The sequence below is a fragment of the Ceratotherium simum genome, chromosome 10 (assembly GCF_057802395.1).
Source record: "Ceratotherium simum simum isolate JZ-2026a chromosome 10, ASM5780239v1, whole genome shotgun sequence".
In the NCBI taxonomy this organism is placed as follows: domain Eukaryota; kingdom Metazoa; phylum Chordata; class Mammalia; order Perissodactyla; family Rhinocerotidae; genus Ceratotherium; species Ceratotherium simum.
The window spans coordinates 7,185,111-7,199,730 of NC_141909.1; the positions used below are offsets into that span (position 1 = coordinate 7,185,111).

Below are 14,620 nucleotides of genomic sequence, written 5' to 3' on the forward strand. Positions count from 1 at the left end.
GAAAAGAAAAGTGAACTTGAAGATATAGCAATAGAAGCCATCCAAAATGAAACGAAGAAATGAAAGATAATTTTAAAAAGTGAAAAGACCAATGAGCTATGGGATCACTTCAAGTGGCTTAATAGTGTGCAACTAGAGTTCCTGAAGGAGAGGAAAAGGGGGAGGTGAGGCAGAAAAAGATGTTTCGTAAAATAATGGTCAAATTTTTTCCAAATTTGATGAATGCTATAAACCTATAGATCCAAGAAGTTCAAGAATTCCAAGCAAAAGAAAACATCAAAACATATCATAATCAATTTGCTAAAAATACTGACAAAGGAAAAATTTCAAATGAAGCCAGAGAAAAAAGACAGATTACATAGAGAAACTGGGATAAGAATGACAGCAGATTTATCACTGGGAGCAATGCAAGTGAAAAGAGTGTGTAACAACTCTTTAATGTACTGAAAGAAAAACACCAGTCAAACTAGAATTCTATATCCAGCAGCGTTTCTTTCAAAAATGAGAGCAAAATAAAGGCTTTTTCACAGATACAAAAGATTAAAGAATTCATCACCAGCAGGCCCACACTACAAAGGTTATTAAAAGAAGTCTTCAGGTAGAAGAAAAATGAAATCAGATGAAAATATGGATCTACACGAAAGTATTAAGAACACTAGAAATGATAAGCACATGGTGGCATTAGCACAAAGTTTTGGAGGGGAGAAAAGGACATCCACAATCATAAGCTCTTACACTATAGATATAGTAATATAATATCACCCGAAAGTAGACTGTGATGAGTTAAGGTTGTGTATTATAAACCTAACATAACCAGCTAAAATCATACAACAAAGTGTTTTATCTATTAAAACCACAAATGAGATAAAACGTAATCATAAAAAATTATATACAATTAACATAAAGGAAGGCAAAAAAGGAGTAAAAGGTAACAAAAACATGCAAGATAAATAGAAAATGAGAGTAAGATGAAAGAGTTAAACAAAAGCATATGAATAATACCATTAGATGTAAATGGTCTAAATACTCTGATTAAAAGGAAAAGATTGTCAGAGAAGCATGACCCAACTACATCCTGCCTATAAGATATGCCTTCTATCTATAAGGACCAAAAGAGATTAAAAATAAAAGTGAGGGGCTGGCCCAGTGACGCAAGCGGTTAAGTGTGTGTGCTCCACTGAGGCAGCCTGGGGATCGCCGGTTCAGATCCCGGGTGTGCACCAACGCACCGCTCGGCAAGTCATGCTGTGGCGGTGTCCCATATAAAGTAGAGGGAGATGGGCATGGATGTTAGCCCGCGGCCAGTCTTCTTCAGCTAAAAAAAGAGGAGGATTGTCAGTTGTTAGCTCAGGGCCAATCTTCCTCACAAAAAAAAATAAAATAAAATAAAAGTGAAAATATACCACACTAACATTAATCTAAATAAATGTGGAGTGGTATAATAATATCAAAAGAAAGTAGATTTCAGAAGACAGAATATAACCAGGGATAAAGAAATTTATTTCATAATGATAAGTGCTGAATTAATTAAAAAGTCATAATATTTTAAATGCTTATGCACCTAATAATGGAGTTTCAAAATACATTAAGTAAGGAGTGACATCAGCATGATGGTGGTCTAGGAAGCTCCACGCCCTCCTTCCCCCACAGCAACACTGAGTTAACAATGACATATGGACTAGAATACCTCTGTGAGAACTCTAGAGACCAGTTGAGAAGCTGTGGGCAACAAACGCAAAAATAGACAAATGGGAGTACGATGGACGTAAAAGCCTTTGTGCATCAAAGGACACAATCAACAGAGTGAAAAGGCAACCTATACTATGGAAGAAAATATTTTCAAAATATGTATCTAATAAGGAGTTAATCCAGAATATATATCCGGAATATATAAAGAATTCCTACAACTCAACAATAAAAACACAAATAACCTAATTTAGAAAACGAACAAAGGACTTAAATAGACATTTCTTTAGAGAAAATATACAAGTGACCAACAAGCCTATGCAAAGATGTTCAACATCATCAGAGAAATGCAAATCAAAACCACAATGGGATATCACTTCACACACATTAGAGTGGCTTCTATGAAAAATAAACAACTATAATAACAATAAAAAACAGAAAATAACAAGTGTTGGCAAGGATATGCAGAAATTGGAACCCTTGTACAATGTTGATGGGTTTGTAAAATGGTGCAACTGCTGTGGAAAACAATATGGAGATTTTTCAAAAAATTAAAAATAGAACTACCATATGATCCAGCAATCCCACTTCTGGGCATATATCGAAAATAATTGTAAGTAAGGTCTTGAAGAGATATTTGCACACCCATGTTCATAGAAGGGAGCACCATTCACAATAGTCAAGAGGTGTCAGCAACCCAAATGTCTATTGACAGATGAATAAACAAAATGTGGTATACACATGCAATGGAATATTATTCATCCTTAAAGAGGAAGGAAATTTTGTGACGTGCTACAACATGGATGAACCTTGAGGACATCCTGCTAAGTGACATAAGCCAGTCACAAAAAGACAAATACTGTATGATTCCACTTATATGAGGTATCTAAAGTAGTAAAATTCATAGAAATAGAAAGTAGAAAGGTGGCTATTAAGGAGGAGGGGAATGGGGGTTGTTGTTTAATGGCATAGAGTTTCAATGTTGCAAGATGAAAAAGTTCTGGACATCTGTTCCACAACAATGTGAATATACTTAACACTATTGACCCATACACTTAAAAAGAGGTTAAGGTGGTAAATTTTGTTATGTTTTTTTTACCACAATAAAAAAAATTAAGTAAAAACTTACAGAACTAAAAGGAGAACTAGAAAATTCCACAAATATAATTTGCTGTTTTGATATCTGTCCTCAATAATTGATAAAAGAAATAGACAGAAAATCAGTGATGATACAGAAAACCCGAACTCTATCAATCAAATTAACCTAACTGATACTTACAGAACACTCCTCTCAACACCTGCAGAATTCACATTATTTTCAAGTTCACATATAACATTTACAAAGATAGACCATATTCAGGACAATAAAACAAGTCTTAATACATTTAACATAGTTCGTATCATACAAGTTATGTTCTCTGATGAATATAAAATTAAAATAGGAATAAATAACAAAAAGATCTCTGGAAATTCCCCAATTATTTGGAAATTAAATAACATACTTCTAAATAATCCATGTGTCAAATGAGAAAGCAAAATGAAGATTAGAAAGTATTTTGAACTGACTGAAAATGTAATGTATCAGAGTAAGTGAGATGCTACTATAGCAGTCCTTCAGGTAGAATGTATAGCATGTATAGTACTCAACGTCTATATTAGAAAAAGGCAAGGCCTCAAATTAGTGATTTCACTTTCCAACTTAAGATACTAGAAAAAGATATACAAATTAATCACAAAATAAATCGAAGAAAGAAAATAATGAAAACCAGAATGGTGGTCAATAAAATAGAAGACAAAAAACAATAGAGAAAACCACTAAGGTAAAGCTGCTTCTTCAGAAACTCAATAAAATTGATAAATTGCTGGCCAAAATGATCTGGAAAAAAACAGTAGAAGCAAATTATCAAAAAATGGAATAAGTGACATCATTACAAATACTATAGATGCTAAGAGATAAAAAAGGAATATTGTGAACAATTCAATGCCAAAAGTTTGAACAACTAGAAAAAAATAGACAAATTCCTTGAAAAACACAAATTACCCATATTCACTCAAAGAGAAGTTCTTTAAAGTGTAGTTAAAAACCTTCCCACTAAGAAAAATTCCAGCCCAGTTGGCTTCACGTATGATTTCTACCACATATTTAACAGTTTTTTTATTATTTATTTATTTATTTATTTATTTATTTATTTTTTGTGAGGAGATCAGCCCTGAGCTAACATCTGCCAATCCTCCTCTTTTTGCTGAGGAAGGTTGGCCCTGGGCTGACATGTGTGCCCATCTTCCTCCACTTTATATGGGACGCTGCCACAGCATGGCTTGACTAGCAGTGCATCGGTGTGCGCCCGGGATCCGAACCTGCGAACCCCGGGCTGCCGCAGCTGAGAGGGCGCAGTTAACCACTTGCACCACCGGGCCAACCTCTCTACCACACATTTAAAGGAAAAACTCTGTCCAAATTTTTCTGTTCATTTTGTTCAAACTTTTTAGAAAATTTAAAAGAGGGAAACACGTCCTAACACTTTCTATGAGACCAGCTTTACCTTGATACCATAACCAATAAAAGATATTGCCAGAAAAGAAAACAAGAATAACTTTCTTTAGAAGCAAAGATGCAAAAGTTCTAAAAACTTTCAGCAAATCAAACCCGACAATATGCAAAATGGATAATATATAATGAAGAAGAGGCATATATGCTAGGAATAAGTTCATCTTAATATTTGAATAGTAGCCAACATGATTTTTTATATTAATAACTTGAATATATTCCTGATAAATACTCTTAGCAGATTAGAATAAAAATATCTCAATATGATAAATAACATCAAAAACAAACAAAAACAACCTTACAGTGAACATCATACTGAAGGGTGAAAGACTGAATATTTCCTTACTAAGATGAAGAACAAAACAAGGACTTCACTCTCACCACTTCTCTTCACCCTTTTTAAAGGAATTCCTAGTCAGTAAAATCAAGAAAGAAAAAGAAAAGAAAAAAGTCACCAAGATTGGAAAAGAAGTTTAACTCTTCATTTATCAAAATTCCAGGCCTTTTGAAGGGTAGAAATTGATAAACATTCTAAAATAAATATAGAAATGAAAGTATCTAAAATAGTCAAAATAACTTGGATAAAGAAGAACAAAGTTAGAAAACTAACACTCTCTGAAAGTAAGATTTATTGTAATGCTACAGTAATGAAGATGGTGATGTACTGACATAAAGATAGAAAAATAGATCAAGATGTTCTGTTCTTGAACAGAATAGATGTTCCAGAAATAGACATATGATTTTTACAAAGTTTCACAGACAATTGAGTGAAGAAAGGATAATCTTTTAAACAAATGATGTTGGAATAATTAGATATCCATATGTTAAAAAAAATAAAGATCTCTGATCCATGTTTTGCCCCTGTAAAATATTAACTCAAAATTTATCAAAAACTTAAATGTAAAATCAAAACTATAAGATTCTTAGAAAAAAATGCCTTGTATTTTTTGGTTAGATGCAGATACCTTCAATACTACACCAAAACATGTACAAAAAAGGAATAAATTGGTAAATTCGAATTCATCAAAATCAAAACTTCTACTCTTCAAAAGATACTGTTAAGGGAAAGAAAAGACAAGCCACATATTGGGGGAAAATGTTACCAATTTGTATATCTACTAAAGAACTTGTAGCCCAAATAGCTAAAGAACTCTCAAAACTCAAAAACAAACAACTCAATTAAAAATGGGCAAATGATTTGAACAGACACTTCACCAAAGATATATGGGCAGCGATAAGCACATTAAAAGATTTTCAAAATGATAGGCATAATGTGATACAGCTATGAACCTATTTGAATAGGTACATTTCAAAGCACTAACCATAGCAATTTTGGTACAGGATGTGGAGGAAACTGGAACTCGCATGTGCTTCTGGTCTGAATATAAAGTCATGCAGTTACTTTAGGAAACAGTTTGACAGTTCCCTGCAGGAGATAAAAGCGTGTGTCCATACAAAGAGTTGTACAGATATGTTCACAGCAGTTATTTGTTAATAGCTCAAGTTTGGAAACAGCACAGGTATTAATCAACAGAGGAATGGATATACAGACTGTGGCATATCCATGCAGTGAAATACTACTACAGGCAACGATGTGGATGAATCTCAAAAGAATCATTCTGAATGAAAGAAGCCAGACAAAAAAAGAGTACACTCTTCGATTCCATTTATATAAAATTCTAGGGAATGGAAACCTAATATACAGTGACAGAAAGCAGATCACTTGTTGCCTTGAGATGGAACAGTTAGTTTCAGGAAGGTACAGAAGGGAGGGTTTACAATGGAAACTTTTAGGAAATGTGTATTATCATGATTGGAATGATCATTTTAAGGGATTAAACATATGTCAAATTTATTGAATGGTACACTTTAAACATGTGAAATTTATTATGTATCAAATTATTCCTCAATAAGGCAATTAACTAAAAAATAATTTTAAGTACTTTTATGGCAACATTTGGGACTGTGGCTTCATGAACAATTACTAGAATTATCACTTAAAAATATAATTTTAGCATGTGATAGGATAAAAGGAGAAAATAGTAATTGCTGCAAAATACGTTCCAATGGAGAATTCATAATTCTGCCCACATAACCACAACTTCAGGTTTGTCAATAGAATATTTGGTTTAAGAGTAATAACAAATACTCTTTTAAAGACTTTCATTTGTTCAATTACTGATGCACACATCAAATATTTATGTTTGCTCTCTGAAAGGATGTATGTGAAGACATTATATATTATGTTTGAAAACAAAATCAGACATAAATTCTGTCTTCATGGCCTCAGATAGAAAAAGGGCCACAAGATAAGGATGATTAATTAAATTATTTCAAATAATTAAGTTAAATGATGTTTGTAAGATATATTATACAGATCTTGGTATATAGCACATACTCAATAATAGTAGCACGTCATTAATAAAGAGAGAGTATATCACTCTCATAGGAAAAGGATAAATAAAATATGATGGGAATTTAAACACAGAAGAGATTTTAAGCTCTCTCTCTCTTTCTGTGTGTATGTGTGCGTGTGTAGAGGGGTACGTTTGGGGGAAATGTGAGTGTCCAGAATGCTCCATGAATTGGGTGTCTTTGAAAGCTGATTGAAGGCTGCCCTTCATGCAGCATGAGGCTTCAGGTCATACGAAAATGAAGCTGGATAAATAAATGGGAAGAAGTGGAAAAAATGTTCATGTCTGAATTCCATATTTTTCTTTAAATATTATTGATTTCTCCTTCCTCTTCAATGTAACCTTTATTAATAAAGAGAATGAATTAATGAATTAAACTGCCAGTTTTATGGCATACACCAAAAAATGGAGATTTGGAAGCTAATTACATATGAGGAGATAGTCACCTGCTCTTTAAAAGAAGAAAAGGAAAACAAAACTAAACAAATATATAATCATCATATAAAACATATAAGACATCACATAAAAAAGTTCTCCACACCAGGTTTTCTCCTGGCCTCAACACCTTCTTCCTTTCCTCAGTGTACTCCTTCCTTCTCCCACCTTGCTGCCCCAATCCATGGTGAGGTCCATTCAGCGCAGTTTCTACCTACAAACTATAAATGCAGGGAGAGATTCACATTACTCTGGGAGTTTGGCTCAGGAAGTTTGGATTAGGTTTAAGGTTATTTTTTACTAGTAAACACTTATAGACGTACCACTGTGTGCAAAGCACTGTTCTAGGCACTGGATGGGAAATCCCAAAATACTTTATAAGACTCCTTCATCAAAGGAGACTGCAATATACAAATATGGATGATGGGGATAACAGACCTACATACTTCAAAGAAGTAAAATGCAGGAGAAGAGGAAAGAAGTGCTGAGTATAGCAGAGGCTTCTCTCAAGCTTCTGCAACTTGTGGCTGCCATAATCTCTTTTGCATCTCCCTAGATGCACTTTCTAGATTATACACAGCTGTATGGCACTATGAGGTACTTGAGAGATGTTTCATGCTTCTCTTTTTTTAGAACCCTTTTCTAAAAGGTTCAATGTTTGAAAATGGTAGCAAGTGTTAAACAATGAATGCATATGTTAAACCAATCTTCTCTGAATTGTTCATCGATGTGGGTGGGCACTGTTGAAGCAATAGAGTGGTTCAGTTGATAGAAGATCCCTTCCACTTTAAGAGACATGGATGTAGGTCATAAGAGATGGCCAAATTGAAGCACCATCTGTACACTCTCCCCCTGACTTCCTTACTTAACTCCTTTTGAGGTGGAAAGAACTCCAGATAGCATTCCCTCTCCATTGACTCATTCCATAATTTTCTTTTAGGTTAAATTTTCCTGTGTTCTTGAAATCACTTCATTGGTCTTCAGTTTTATAATGCTCTCTTTGGCCAAATACACACAGCCAAAGCGTACTGAAGAGTAAAGCAAAGAGAGCTGTAATACATTTCTTTCAAATTTATCCACACATTCACCAGAATGATATTTCATAGACTTTAATAGTATCATATGGCTTTCCCAATTAAAAGCACGCAGTCACTCTCCATTACAAAGCCCAAGTCCTTAGTATGGCTCCTGGCATCTTTACGTCTACCTTTCTGGGCTTCTTTCCCATAGCCATCACTGTAGCATTCATCGCAGCCATGCTGCATTCCTAACACTTCTGGAAATGTATCAAACTCACCTGTGCCTTTGCTCATGCAGATGCCTCACTCCAGGATGCTTTTAGCTCCTTTGTTCATTCTACTCATTCAAGACCTGTCCTTCTAATGTCAGCAAATCTAGAGTACTTCTCTCTCTTCAGGTTGAGTCAAATGCCCCTGTGGTTCCCCTTTCCCAGTGTACCTACTCACAAAGCAACACCTTGTATTGGCATCTGTGCCTGGCACATAGCAGGCACTCAGTAAGTAGTTATCAGACTGAAGTAAAATAAATACTGTCTTTGATATTCAAGTACACAGCATAGTTTTTAAAACCTAAATAATTTAGCGTGATCATCTGCATCATAAATTGTAAAAATTCACCCTGAAAAGACTGGAAAAAAGGTAACCTCTGGTATGCAGTTCAAATAGGCACCATGAAATAAAAAGGTAATATTCTAAGTATTTTCAAAAAATTCTTCTGGCTTACTGGAGAGACAAGTGTTCTTTCAAAGACCCCAATGGAAAAGGATCTACTTCCAGACACTTGGAGAATGCCCTCTCAAGTCTGGGGCAATGTGTTATCTATAGAAAGACAGCATAATACTATGATGTTGAGATGGGTACCAGTATGAGATTGCCTGCGTGTTAACCATGTGCCCTTAGTTGAGTAACATTCTTAGCATTCTTTTTTTCCAATTTTTTATATTATGATAAAGTACACATACACATAAAAGTTACTGTCTTAATTTTTAAGTGTACAGTTTAGTGGTCTTAAGTACATTCATTTTGTTATGCAACCGTTACCACCATCCATCTCCAGAACTCTTCATCTTGTGAAAATGAAACTGTATACTCTTATAGTTGTGTACTCTAACCTCTATAGTTATTAAACAATAAATCCCCATTCCCCCTCATTCCAGCCCCTGGAAACCACCATTCTACCCTCTGTCTCTAAGATTTTGACAACTCTAAGTACCTCATATGAATGGAATCGTAAAGTTTTTTGTCTTGTTTTGGTGTGCTTATTTCACTTAGCAGAATGTCCTCCATGTTCATCCATGTTGTAGCATGTCAGAATTTTCTTACATTTTAAGGCTGAATAGTATTCCATTATATGCATATATCACATTTTGCTTATGCATTCATCCATCAGTGCACACTTGGGTGACTTCTACATTTTAGCTGTTGTGAATAAGGCTGCTATGAACATGGGTATGCAAATAACCTAGCATTTTTAAACCTTGGATTCCATGTTGCAAAATGAGAGGAATAATAATACATAAAACATTATAGTGTTGAGTGAATTAAATGAAAAGATTTATGTAGAGCAATTAGTACTGCTCTGGCACATTGTATAATTTTAAAATATTATTTTTATATTATTTTTATGAAAGTGTTGACTCCATACAATTTAACAATGTACCTTTCCCAGTGCCCCCGGGAGCTGAATATTAAGTGTCATATAGACAAATCCAGTATCAACAGTGAGACCATAGCTACATGTCCACTCAACTGAAATATGTTTTTTTTTACCTTAATTCTTAGAGTTGTGTCTTTGCATTTTATCTTGTAGAGTGATAATAGGACACATGTTGGAGAGGTCTGGAAAATTACAACTTCCCATATCTAGCCCTTTATAGGTCTGATCATTTGAGTGCTTGACATCATCTATCTTTCCACTTATCTGTCCCTACAATAATAAAATATGGGATTAAAGTGGCTCTTATCTGTAGAGGAAGAGTGGATATATTTTATATGTCAGTTCTTTAAAAGAAGAAACTCTTTCAGAGCTTCAGAAAGTATCACTGAAGACTAAAAAGAGTGTTTAGGAAGAACATTTCTGAGTAATACCTGCTAGGATTACAATCTTACTGCTTTAAAGTAATTATAATTTTCATCGCAGGATCTATTAAAAAGGCTTTTACCTGACAGTAATTTTTCTTGTAGTTACAGGTCATTGTTAGAAGGAAGGGAAGAAATGAAGACATGAAGGGGAAATGGGACTGTTTACCAAGTGTGTCTTCACAAAGAGACAAGAAGAAGTGCTGGGTACCTTAATGCCTACGGAGTATAAATCACTTAAGAGGCATGAGAATTCTGCTCTAGCTTCTCAGAAGCCTGCTCATTCAAAGTGTGAGTACTTAACATGATTTCACTTCACACTCTTATTTCTTTATTAGATAGTTTTATTTTAAATCTAATCATAGATTTTATTAACACTCTGGGATATATAACTGTTTTTTATTGTCATTTATGTCATCAAGAATGGAGAGATATGTTTCTTTTTATTCTCACATTATGTTTAAAAAATAGCTACAATTATTGAGCACTTCTAAATGCCAGTTAGCACAAGACACTTAATTTTATATATATCATTGACAAATGTCCTCATGGCAAACAGGAGGGAACATACATGTAAATGTTCCTACTTACACGGTGGAAGAGAGATTTGAAATTATGCAACTTTTCCAAAGTTCCTCCAATATCTATGAAAGAGATAAAGTTAATTGCACATCTATCTTACTTCAAAGCCTATGGTCCTCCCCACCATGCAACACTGCACATTCATGGACATGGAAATTCCCTACATTTCTTAAATAAGTAAAACATTTAAACTTTCTTTTTAAAGAACTTAAATTCTAGGTCCACCATAGACCAAATGAACAAACATAGTCAGAGGTGTTTGTATGTTTGTTTTGGTCTCAAAAGAATCTTTAAACTCTCCTAGAGCCTTGTATATTCAATGAGTATTGTCTGGAGGCTGGATGAATGGTGATATCATTAAGTGAGCCAGGAAGGGAGTAGTAGGAACAAGTTTGATACTAAGTAACATGTTTGACTTCTGAGATATAAAAGAGGCAGAAGGCTTCCTTGAGACATTCAGATAGCTGGTCCTTCATACCCAGTTATGAGGTTGTGTGTCTTCATGTCATGGAAAAAGTTACACTTGAAGAAATGCTATATCAGCAGCGAGTGTTCCATAGTTTCTGAAATTTTGTCAAGTATCATTTTAACTAAAAAAATCATCCTTTTTCCATGGATTTATCCAAAAGGAAATTTATTGCACAAAACAAATATAGCTTCATTTGTAGTCATTAATGTTTGATAGGCAGTTACTGTAATCCATGAATAATCTAAAATATCATTTTAGCCATTTGTTTGAGCTCTCTCATTTGTGAATTTTTTTAAACTGATGCTTCCAGAAGGAGCAAACCTTTCCCCCATCATTATGGAAATACTAATACTGATGTAGCTAAAGCTAGATGACAGATTGAGGGAGAAAGAGACAATGTAGGTACAGTGTGTAACCTGGGTAAACAGCCTCTCAATTATCTAGAATTAGCTATAAAAATCTGTTGTTGGCTCCAGTTATGAGAACTAAGATTTTAGACCAAAAATCCTTAATTTGCTTAGCAAGTTGCATATATTTGACAGACTGACTTTTGAAAGGAACTCTAGAATTTCAGTTGAAAATGTTTTTTGAAGTAACTCAATATGGACTAGTGAAGCCAGAGTAAAGCACAACATGAAAATCTGGAAGACAGTCTCCAATTTACATTTTCTGCATATGATCTACTTTAATGAGGAAATAAAAATCAAAAAGTTAGCTTTATCTAATGGTCTAAAACTTGGTTGTGGAAAGTGTTACTGATGACAAAGGAAACGCTACCTCATGCTGGTGGCAGGGAGCCTTACAGGAATCTAAGTGACCCAGAGCTGAGCAGCTGGTAACCGAAACCAATCTTGTCAATGGTAACTGTAGTCCATCTTCCCAATTCACCAGAGAAAACACAGTCACACTTTGCTTACAATGTCTGGTGTCAGAAAGACCACACTCTTGGCTCCCATCTCTTTAGGATTGTGGAGAGAAAGTCAAGGCATACATCCAGTATGCCCACCCTGTCAGCTATGGGACAGAAAGAGACGAAGAATGCTGGAAACTATGAATCATTGCTTTCAAGTATTCAGAGGCCAAAATAGGACAAAGGATTTTTTTATGTATAATTATATACAGAAAAAGAAGCCAAAATTATGTATTTCAGTTTTGAATGTGTGGAGATCGGAAAGAAAAATCTGTTCATTTCACATGTTAAACTTTGGGTAAAGACAAGTAAGAAACAATCTATATTAGTGTAGTTATTATAAAGACTAATTTACTCCCAAAAGAAAAGCAACTCAAGATATAGTATTAGCAGACAGCCAATAAACACTACTATAAGTAAGATTTAGTGAGAATAAATATAAAGAAGGGTAGGAAATATCAAAGAAGAAATAAAACAGAATTTTCCATAGCTTAAAAATACAGTCACATCAAAAAGAGTTCACTGAAGACCTAACACAATGAAAGTAAAGACACATACCTGGAAATAACACTTGAAATCACAGAAAACACCTGCAAAGAAAAATCTGGTCATCTACAAAAAAATCAGACTTCCATCAAAATTCTTCCTAGAAGAGAGGGGCACCTCTGTGGCATTCTTCCCCCAAATCCGTAACCCAAGTCTAATTATAAGAAAATATTAGCTAAGGCAAAATTCAGATATATTTTACCAAGCATCTGGCCACTACTCTTCAAAAATGTCAAGGCCGTGGAATGCAGGGAAAGACTGAGGAGTGAAACTGTCTCAGATTGGAGGAGACAAAGGAGACGTGAAGACTAAATGCATGTGGCATACTGGATGGGACCCTAGAGCAGAAAAAAGGACACCAGTGGAACAATTAGCAAAATCTAAACAAAGTCTGTATTTTAGTTAATAGTGTCGTACCAATGTTAATTTCTTAGTTGTGGCAAATGGAATACCAATATGTAATATGATAACATTGGAAAAGTTGGGGGAAACGTTATATAGGAATGCTTTGTACTATTTTTGCAACTATTTTGTAATATTATTTCAACTTAAAATTTAAAATATTCTTATCAGTAACACGGGATGCTCAAAGACAGTAGAGGAACACCTTCAAAATTCTGGAAAGAAATTGATTTTCAGTCTATAGCAACTGTATCAATCCGGTGCGAGGATCAAATCATGGTATTTTCATAATATGAAAAAATTCTGGAAATTTACTTTCACCAATATTTTCTTAGATAATTACTTTAGAATGTGCTATAGTAAAACATAGGCAAAAACTAAGAAAAATTATTATATGGAATGTAGAGAAAAGTGGAAGCAAAGGGAAAGGGTAAAGGGAAAGCCACGATAAAAACAGTGTAAGAATCAGCCTGTACTTTATATACTTTATAGTCCATACTATATATACATTCTTTGATATATACACGTATAAGAATCAGTCTATAATTGAAGTAGAAGATAAATGCTTTCAGGAGTGAGGCTTCTGAAAAAGAATTAAACAAATAAAAATATCCTGATAAAATATTTGTCCAACATCTCCACAGAGATGTTGGACAAATCACTAAGATGATAAAAGGCTATGGTGTAAAAAAAGAAAAAATGGGGGGGCCGGCCCGGTGGCGCAAATGGTTAAGTGCAGGCACTCCGCTGCCGCGGCCCGGGGTTCGCTGGTTCGGATCCTGGGCGCACACTGACGCACCGCTTGGCAAGCCATACTGTGGTGGCGTCCCATATAAAGTGGTGGAAGATGGGCGTGAATGTTAGCCCAGGGCCAGTCTTCCTCAGCAAAAAAAGAGGATTGGCAGATGTTAGCACAGGGCTGATCTTCCTCACACACACAAAAAAAAGAAAGAATGAAAATAAAAGGAAGGAAGGAAGGAAGGAAGGAAGGAAAAAAATGAAAGGGAATTAGAAATTCCAAGACAACCAAAAAGTATAAAAATGAAAATGCTACATAATTATTTCCAGCTTGGCTCTTTAAAGAACAATAGTCACATAGCCACCATGCTGTAATCAATGTCATTGATTTTAAGTAATCTGGCACTTAAAGTGGCATTAAAGCGTGAGTGCTCTGACGAGAGAAGCACAGATGCTAAGAGACCACATAGGAGGGCTACTGAACCTACACTTTAGTGATCAAGATAAGCTGAAACCTGAAGACTGCTCAGTCTGAAAGAAGGACATAGCAATGGAGAGGATTTCAATCAGAAGAAACAACATTTGAGAAGGCCCACAAGTAAAAGAAAACATGCTGTGTTCAAGGTATTGAAAGAAATTGAGATTAATGGGAGTAAAAAGTCTAGGTGTGGGGAGGTATTGGGTAAGCGACAAGAAATATGGTTTGAGAGATATAGGCTGTATCATGGAGGAATATGTATTTTTAAAGTTTTGAACCTATTCTAAGACTAATAACAAAGTGAGTTAAGCAGG

At 34.7% G+C, this 14,620-nt stretch overlaps 1 long non-coding RNA gene across 1 annotated transcript in view; it reads left to right on the forward strand.

The window, feature by feature from the left end:
- The window catches only part of LOC147916049 (uncharacterized), a 100,409-nt gene that overhangs the window by 65,220 nt on the left and 20,569 nt on the right, over positions 1 to 14,620 (forward strand). Inside the window, exon 3 of the long non-coding RNA XR_015553372.1 lies at positions 10,287 to 10,472. This is a non-coding gene — a long non-coding RNA (uncharacterized LOC147916049). The remainder of the gene's footprint in view (positions 1 to 10,286; positions 10,473 to 14,620) is intronic.